Source organism: Quercus suber, unplaced genomic scaffold, assembly GCF_002906115.3.
Source record: "Quercus suber isolate HL8 unplaced genomic scaffold, Cork oak 2.0 scaffold_544, whole genome shotgun sequence".
NCBI lineage: Eukaryota > Viridiplantae > Streptophyta > Magnoliopsida > Fagales > Fagaceae > Quercus > Quercus suber.
In genome coordinates this window covers 312,534-319,923 of record NW_027069992.1, presented here as the reverse complement: position 1 = coordinate 319,923, position 7,390 = coordinate 312,534, and the positions used below count along the sequence as shown (strand labels likewise).

Sequence of the window (7,390 nt, the reverse complement as noted above, 5' to 3'; positions counted from 1 at the left end):
TGCTATAAGCCCCTTTCGGCTTTGGTCAATGACTCAGCTCCGGGTTCATGTTGAATGGCAGCCACTAAGCATTGTCTAGCTACGGATTGGTCCCCTCGGATTTCGCAAACTCGGCCTTCGGAAGGATATTTGATTTTCTGATGCAAGGTGGAATAAACCGCCCCCAGCGTATGAAGCCAAGGTCTGGCTACAATTGCCGTATAGGGTGAAAAAACGTCCACAACTATGAAATCCACCTCCACCACCTCTGAGCCAGTCTGCACAGGCAGTCGTATTTGGACCTTCGGGGTAACAACTCTTCCTTCAAAACTGATCAGCGAAGAATGATATGGTGTTAAGTCACTAAGTTTGAGGTTCAGCCCCCTATAGAGATCAGGGTACATTATTTCTGCAGCGCTTTCTTGGTTAACCATCACCCGTTTCACATCGTACCCCCCAATTCTGAGGGTGACGACCAACGCATCATTATGAGGCTGGATAGTGCCCACCTTGTCGGCGTCCGAGAAGCCTAAAACCAGCTGATCATCAAGTTTGCACCTCTTCGGACCCTGGCCAGATTCCCCCGCAGGTAACCGATCCACCGACATGACCTTGGATGGCCAGGATCCTGTTCTCCCTGGGGCTGCGCCTTTCCCTTGTTGTTGGTCTTCTTCAACTCTCTTGTACTTCTTAATGCGGTCCATTAGCTGACGAATGCTAGTAACGGGTTTACCAGAAAAGGATGTCCTCAAACCGTGATCGGTAGGGAGGCCGAGCTTAAACGTTTCTAGGGCCATTGCGTCAAAATTGCCCTCCATGTCATTAAACATTTCCCAATATCTATCAGAATACACTTTCAGGGATTCTCCTTCCTGCATGGTCAAAGACAGCAGAGAAGACAGAGGTCAGGCCACTCTTCGGCATGTGACAAATCGTGAACCAAAAGCTTAGGTGAGCTCTTTGAAGGAGCTGATGGAATTTGGATTCAGCCCATCGAACCACCTCATGGCAATTGGCCCAAGACTGGAAGGGAAAACCTTGCACATCAGCGCTTCGTCCCTAGAATAGAGAGCCATCCTTTGGTTAAAATGACTCACGTGTTCCACGGGGTCTGTTTTGCCGTTGTAGATGGTGAACGTTGGTTGGTTAAAGCGCCGAGGAAGTCTAGCCTCTTCGATCCTGCGCGTGAAGGGTGACCTGGAAATCTGGTTTAGAGACTTGCTCATGGCGTCGCTTCCGACGTCTCCACGTGATGGACTTCTGCGTTGCCCTTTGTGAGGAGATTCCTGTTCATAGGTATAGGACTCGCTGGCTGGTGTGCTGGATTTGGGTTGATAAGTGACGTCCAGCTCATCATCAGGGTCCTCATCAGAATACGAAGAAGCCCGTTTCCTCTTTGCATGGCGTAACTCCCTTTTTAGCTTTTCAACCTCCCGCTGCAAATCTTGGTTCTTCTCTGCATGGGACATATGGCTTCTGCCATGTGACTGGCTCTGACCAGGGGGTATGGTGTGCACGCTACCCTCGCAGTCTTGTCTTCGCTCCAGGTTAAGAAAAGGGTCCCCGTGCTGAGATGCCCTAGACTCCGCTTCTTGTTCACCGTGTTCAGCCATCACCTACTGTTGTCTCCACCCTTGCACAAGCTCTTCCCACAGACGGCACCAATTGTAGGGTCGGTTTTTGTAACCTAAGCCCAAAGGATATGGGTTAAAGGCCCAACGAACCCAGAACAATGAATTTGTAGAGAGTGGGCGAAAGAGCTGGGCTGGTTATGAAGCACAGAATAGTTGGCTAGGTTACGTGCAGTGATGATAACATGAACTAAAGCTTGAACAACTCCATGAATGAATATCCGAAGAGATGTTTCATTAAGTGAGCAGTGATTACAGCATTCAGGGCTACAGTAAAGCTTTTTTCTCCCTTTTTCTCTCTTTTTTTTCCGTCCCCCATTATCAGGGACCCTTCTTCTTTATATAGCATCCCTTCCTATCATCTCTATCGTCCACCTGTTCTTCATCCGCGCATCTACTCAAGTGCATGTCACGTCATGTGTCTACTTTAGTTCTTTGTGAGTGGCGGTAGCTGAGGTTGCACTGTTCAGGGGTCTTCTTCACATAAATGCGGCCAGAAAAGTTGTTGCAGTGTATTAAATGCGGTGGTAGCAGCTTTTCCTTTAGATATTTTTCTCTAGTTCTGATCATCTCTGGATCCACTCAAAACTTATCATTATCATTGAGATTGTTAGGAAGGTTATTCGGGTCTTCCTCACGTTTGTTTGATCAAGGCTATTTGTGGCCGAGGAGTAGGACGTCCTCGGACTAGCAATGATCTCTTCGGACGGCATTCCCCCTTTACTTCTGGGCCTCCCGCCTTCAGATGGGCCGTTCCAACCACCTATTGCTCCTCGGAAATATAACAGTCCTTAGCAGGCGCCCCGGGCCCATTAAGCAGCTCTGGGCTTTTACCCCCACCACACTTAGTATTCTAAAAAAAAAAAAAAAAATTTAAATATAGGAAAATTCTTCTTTTACATTGTACATATAATGTAAATTTATATTGTATACAAAAAAAAGTGACAAATAGTGTATACATTTGTAAAAAATATACAATATTTACCATTTCTTTATAAATATGTACAATATTTATTACTTTTTGTATGTCTGTCATGTAAGTTTACATTGAAATTGCAATGCAGACATAAAAATTACATTGAATATAAAGCAAATTGATGATCACTCACAAGTTAACAATATAGCTACTAGTCCTCTACAGTACTACACAATGATCTTATTTTGCTTGATTGAACTACACGTATCAACATATCAACATATATTCATCAATGAAAAATATCAATCAATAAAATAATAATATAATTAACAATCCTATTTTATATTACTATTTTATGAGTTACTATAGTTTTCCATTACTTTGCCAAAACAAAGAGCAGTTGAGTCTTAAACTTAAAGTGAACACATTTGAATGTACAAACAGAGAGAGGGATTCAAAGAGAGATAAATATTGTAGTGGAGCCATAGAGGGCCTGGAGGCTAGATTTGTGCCGATCGTCCTTGGTTGGCTGGTCAAATCTTCAACTTGATGGAGCTCTTTACAGCAAGCGGCGATGGGAGAAGGATGAGATTGTTTGTTTAAATTATATATATATATATATATATATAAAATTTATTAGGAGGAGTCTTGAATCTCTTGATTTAAGAGTCCTAAATAGATGCTTAATAATCCTCATCTAACTCAATGCTATTATCATATTTATCATTTTGCAAACTTATTTCTTCATTAAAATTTTCTTCATCATCATTAACATTTATTATCTCTTCTTATTCTTTTTATTTTAATAATTAAAAAAAAATAGATTTCTTCTTGTCATTCTAGTTTCTTTGACTTATAACAATAATGACAAAAATTAAAAATAATTATATTGTCAATTAATATTTTATTCATAGTATAGAAAATAAATTTGTAAATATTAAAGTAAAGTGTAAGTGTGTACTATGTAGTCCAAATTTTATAAGAGAAAGAGAGTGGAAAAAACTTATGAATATGTTATTTTATTAGGCCAAATTAAGTATCCTAATAATTTTGTACATGCTCACATCACTTAAGAAATTCTATAGTTAACACTACACTCACATATGACAAAATCATTTCAAATGCAAAAAAACAAACTTTAAAATCAACTCAACTCACCACATGAAACAACAAAACCCATACGGTTATTCTAGGAAATCGACCCTCAAATATCCATAGTAATACTAGACAACCAAATCACCTCTTCAAAGCAAAACTCCCCCAAATGGATTGAAAATTTCAGATTTTAATAAAACTACCCAAATTCTCACTACCCTCTAATATTCCATCATTAACCAAACCCACCAAGTATATCCATAAACATCATCAAATAACAAAACCAAAGGATTTTAATGGAAGGAATTGAGAGAACTTTTATATATATATATATAACCTCATCTATTGAACTAGCCACGCCTAGAGGGTAGGAAGAAGCCTCTAGAACTCTTATTGGTGGCCAATGTGTAAAGGAGAGCCTTCCATGCGCCGGCCATGAGAAAAAAATTAAGAGAAATAGGATGAGATTCACGTGAGGGTGAGGGAGGGGGGGACTTTCAGCCATGGGGAAGAAGAGGAGAAGAACGAGAGAAAGAAGAAACAAAAGAAAAACTTTTTTTTTTTAATATAGAATTTCAACCTATGACGTCCGCTTCTGATGATAGCTATTTATCATCAGACCAAGACACCAATCGGTTTTTGGTGTATGTGGGAATTGAACTCCCAGATCTCTTATTCAACTATCAGAAACTTTACAAGTGAAAGAACGTATGGGGTGTTGGTGGGGAACTTCGTGGACCACTTGTTTGGGTGGTTACGCAGTCCTTTTCCTGTTTGCACTTTTTTCTGTTTTATTTTCAATTTCATAACTGATAACAACATTACATATTTTACAATCATTTTAATAATAAAAATGATCCAACCAGTTACTTGCTTCATTTTTTCTTTTGGGTGCAATTTTACACATCCTACATACAAAAATTCATTAGGTAAGTTCATGTTTAACATCTAAAAACTGAAGCGTGACATTTCGGTCTAATTTGGTTTATTTCAATCATTTCAGTCTATTCGGTCCAATCTAGTCAATTTTCGTCAATTTACTTAAGAATGAGAAAAGACAAATCAGGGTTGAGAGTACCTATTCTAAATCTAAATTTATTAAAAAAATATATAGATTTCAATTATTTTCAAATAGTAGCAAGGCTCTAATTTTTTTTTCCCCATTATATACATGGGAAGGAAAGCATGTGACATATATGTCAAGAATATAAGGCACTTCTATATTTTTTTTTCCTATTCATATATCATTTTAATGTCAGAATTATATTGAAAATGTAGATATTATTTCTGCTGAATTAACCCTATATATGCCAAACACAACATATTCCATTACTAACAATAGCATATAGATGATATACATTACATTTACCACCCTTTTTTGTCATCACGTTCCAGTGACTTTGCAAAAGTAACAAAGAGCTGCCAAAGAAGAAAACTAGACTCCATGCATATATTGCATGTAAGATAGTACTCGTAAAACGTAAAACTAGACTGCATGCATGTATGTCATGCCTTCCAGAAATATATATATATATATATATATATATATTTGTGCGCGCGACGCCGTGTTTATATAAGTCACATGGAAGAAATTATAAATTTGGACATTGGACTGCCATCTGATTGGTCTTGTAAGATACTATTCAGCTCCTTCACAAATCTTTCCATTGCTAGGGTAGGTAAGCACATAGGCACCATAATCCCATCTCTCCTTTACTATTCATCGCTTCAGTGTAAAATGAAGTAGCACTAGTACTTCGGCTTTCAAAAATGTTGGCTACTCCACCAAAGATTGCCTTTCCCCACCCATAGTCTACGTCTCTAAACCCCACTCGTGCCGTGTTTGACACAACGAAGGATTAATGCACAATGGTGGTACGAGGTCGGCCTTTACTCACTACAGGTCTATAAATATTTACGATCGAATGTACTCATCAGTGACATCAGCTTTTGCCTTTTGAACTAGTTACAATGCGTACTCTAAAGGGTTCTCACAAAGCTCCCCAGCTGTTGTTACTGCTAGTGAGATTGCATATGCATTGCCATAATACCCTTTTGGTAATGGAGGGTTCAATATGGCTCGCACGTTATTCATAAATATCAAGCGCACTTGGTCTTCTGGGTCTGGTGAAAGTGCTATGGTACGACATCGCCACAAGAACACATTTAGAACCTCAAATGTGGAATATTTACCCAAATGGTGAGGTATCTTTTAACGAATAGCAGGTACTTGGGTTGATCCAAAGAAGAATAAGCAACAGGCTAGTTCATGAAGAGGGTTGATGATCAAGTTCTGAGGCTTAACCAATTCATCAAATTCGTGATGTGTGCATGACACCTGTGGTGGGTTCCTAGCGTTGAGAAGTTCACTTTGCCACACAGGTGGTATTGAAGGTGCACATACTCCTTGTGCCATCTCTCCTATGGCATTCATGAATTGAACTATGCCGAGAGCATCACTCATGAGATGGTTGAAGCGTAGGACAAAGATAAATCCACCACACCTTAGTCGTGTTACCTGCCGATTAACACAATTAAAAAAGCATGTATGTTTGTACAGTTATTAAAGGAACATTTCTTGTAGTTAATGATAATATATATATATATATTTTTTTTTTTTAAAGATAGTTACAGTATACTGATAACTCCGAAACTCGAACTCTTTTCCTTCGAGACCTTAAGTATTTTATGCATAGGGAGGTGCCAATTCAACTAATGATAACACTTTGGATGTCTTAGTCTAACTCCGTAACTTGAACTCTTTTCCTTCGAGACCTAATTATTTTATGCATAGGGAGGTGCCAATTCAACTAATGATAATACTTTGGATATCTTAGTCTTGTTATTGTAATTTCACATATACATCTAACCCAAATAACAAGGTGGAATGCATATGCTAATGATACTATAACTCTTAAGGGTATTTTATTATTTTATCAAACATTGAAATGGGTGATATTAGGCATACTAATGCATCAAATCATTAAGAGTAAAACCAAAAAACCACTAATCTGTAGAAATTAAGAAGAAAAAAAATTGAGCACATGTTACCCGAATAAGCAATAATGGGCAATTAAGCATTTCTCCTAAGCCAGGAACGTCATTAGGAGCTCATCCATACACAGAAATGGAGGATGAATTGCATGTCCAAACTGCTCTAGTGAAACAACAGCATCAGCCTCAATGAACATGACACCTTCACCTGTACATTCTACCAAAAGCTTTCCACCAAGCCCTTCCCTAAGTGTACTTGCAAAAGGGTAGTAGAATACAAGTATTTATGTCAGTGCTTCTCTAATTACCTTCGCTGGATCTCTCCCTTGCATTGAGGGATTATATTTGTAGTAGTATAATTGGGATTTGAAATTGAAGGCTGCCTCAATCATCCAAGTCTGAAAGTTGTTTAAATTCATGAGGAGTGGGCTTGGTTGGAGCTACCAGCTGTGGTTCACACCTTCTCACTGTGAACACTAGAGAAGTGAATGATGGAGCCATGATTGCCCTAGATGATCAGAGCTTACAGCAACTTTAAATAGAGGAAAGTTTGATTATTGCAATTGGAGCATAGGGAAATTGTTGAAGAGATAAACACCTTGGGGAGGTTCTTTGACTAGTTAATATAACATACAAAAACACATTTTAACCCAAAAGGTCTAAGCTCAATAGGTATGTGCTCAATTATATTTTATTAACCACTCATTCTTCTTATTATTATTCAATATGGGACTTTACTTACTTGTGTATATCCAACAATCTCGCCCTCATGTGT

The 7,390-nt window shown here is 38.6% G+C and overlaps 1 pseudogene; it reads right to left on the bottom strand.

Moving 5' to 3' along the window:
• Positions 1–5,199: 5,199 nt before the first annotated feature.
• LOC111989462 (benzyl alcohol O-benzoyltransferase-like) lies at positions 5,200–7,116 on the bottom strand (annotated as a pseudogene).
• Between the last annotated feature and the right edge of the window lie 274 nt (positions 7,117–7,390).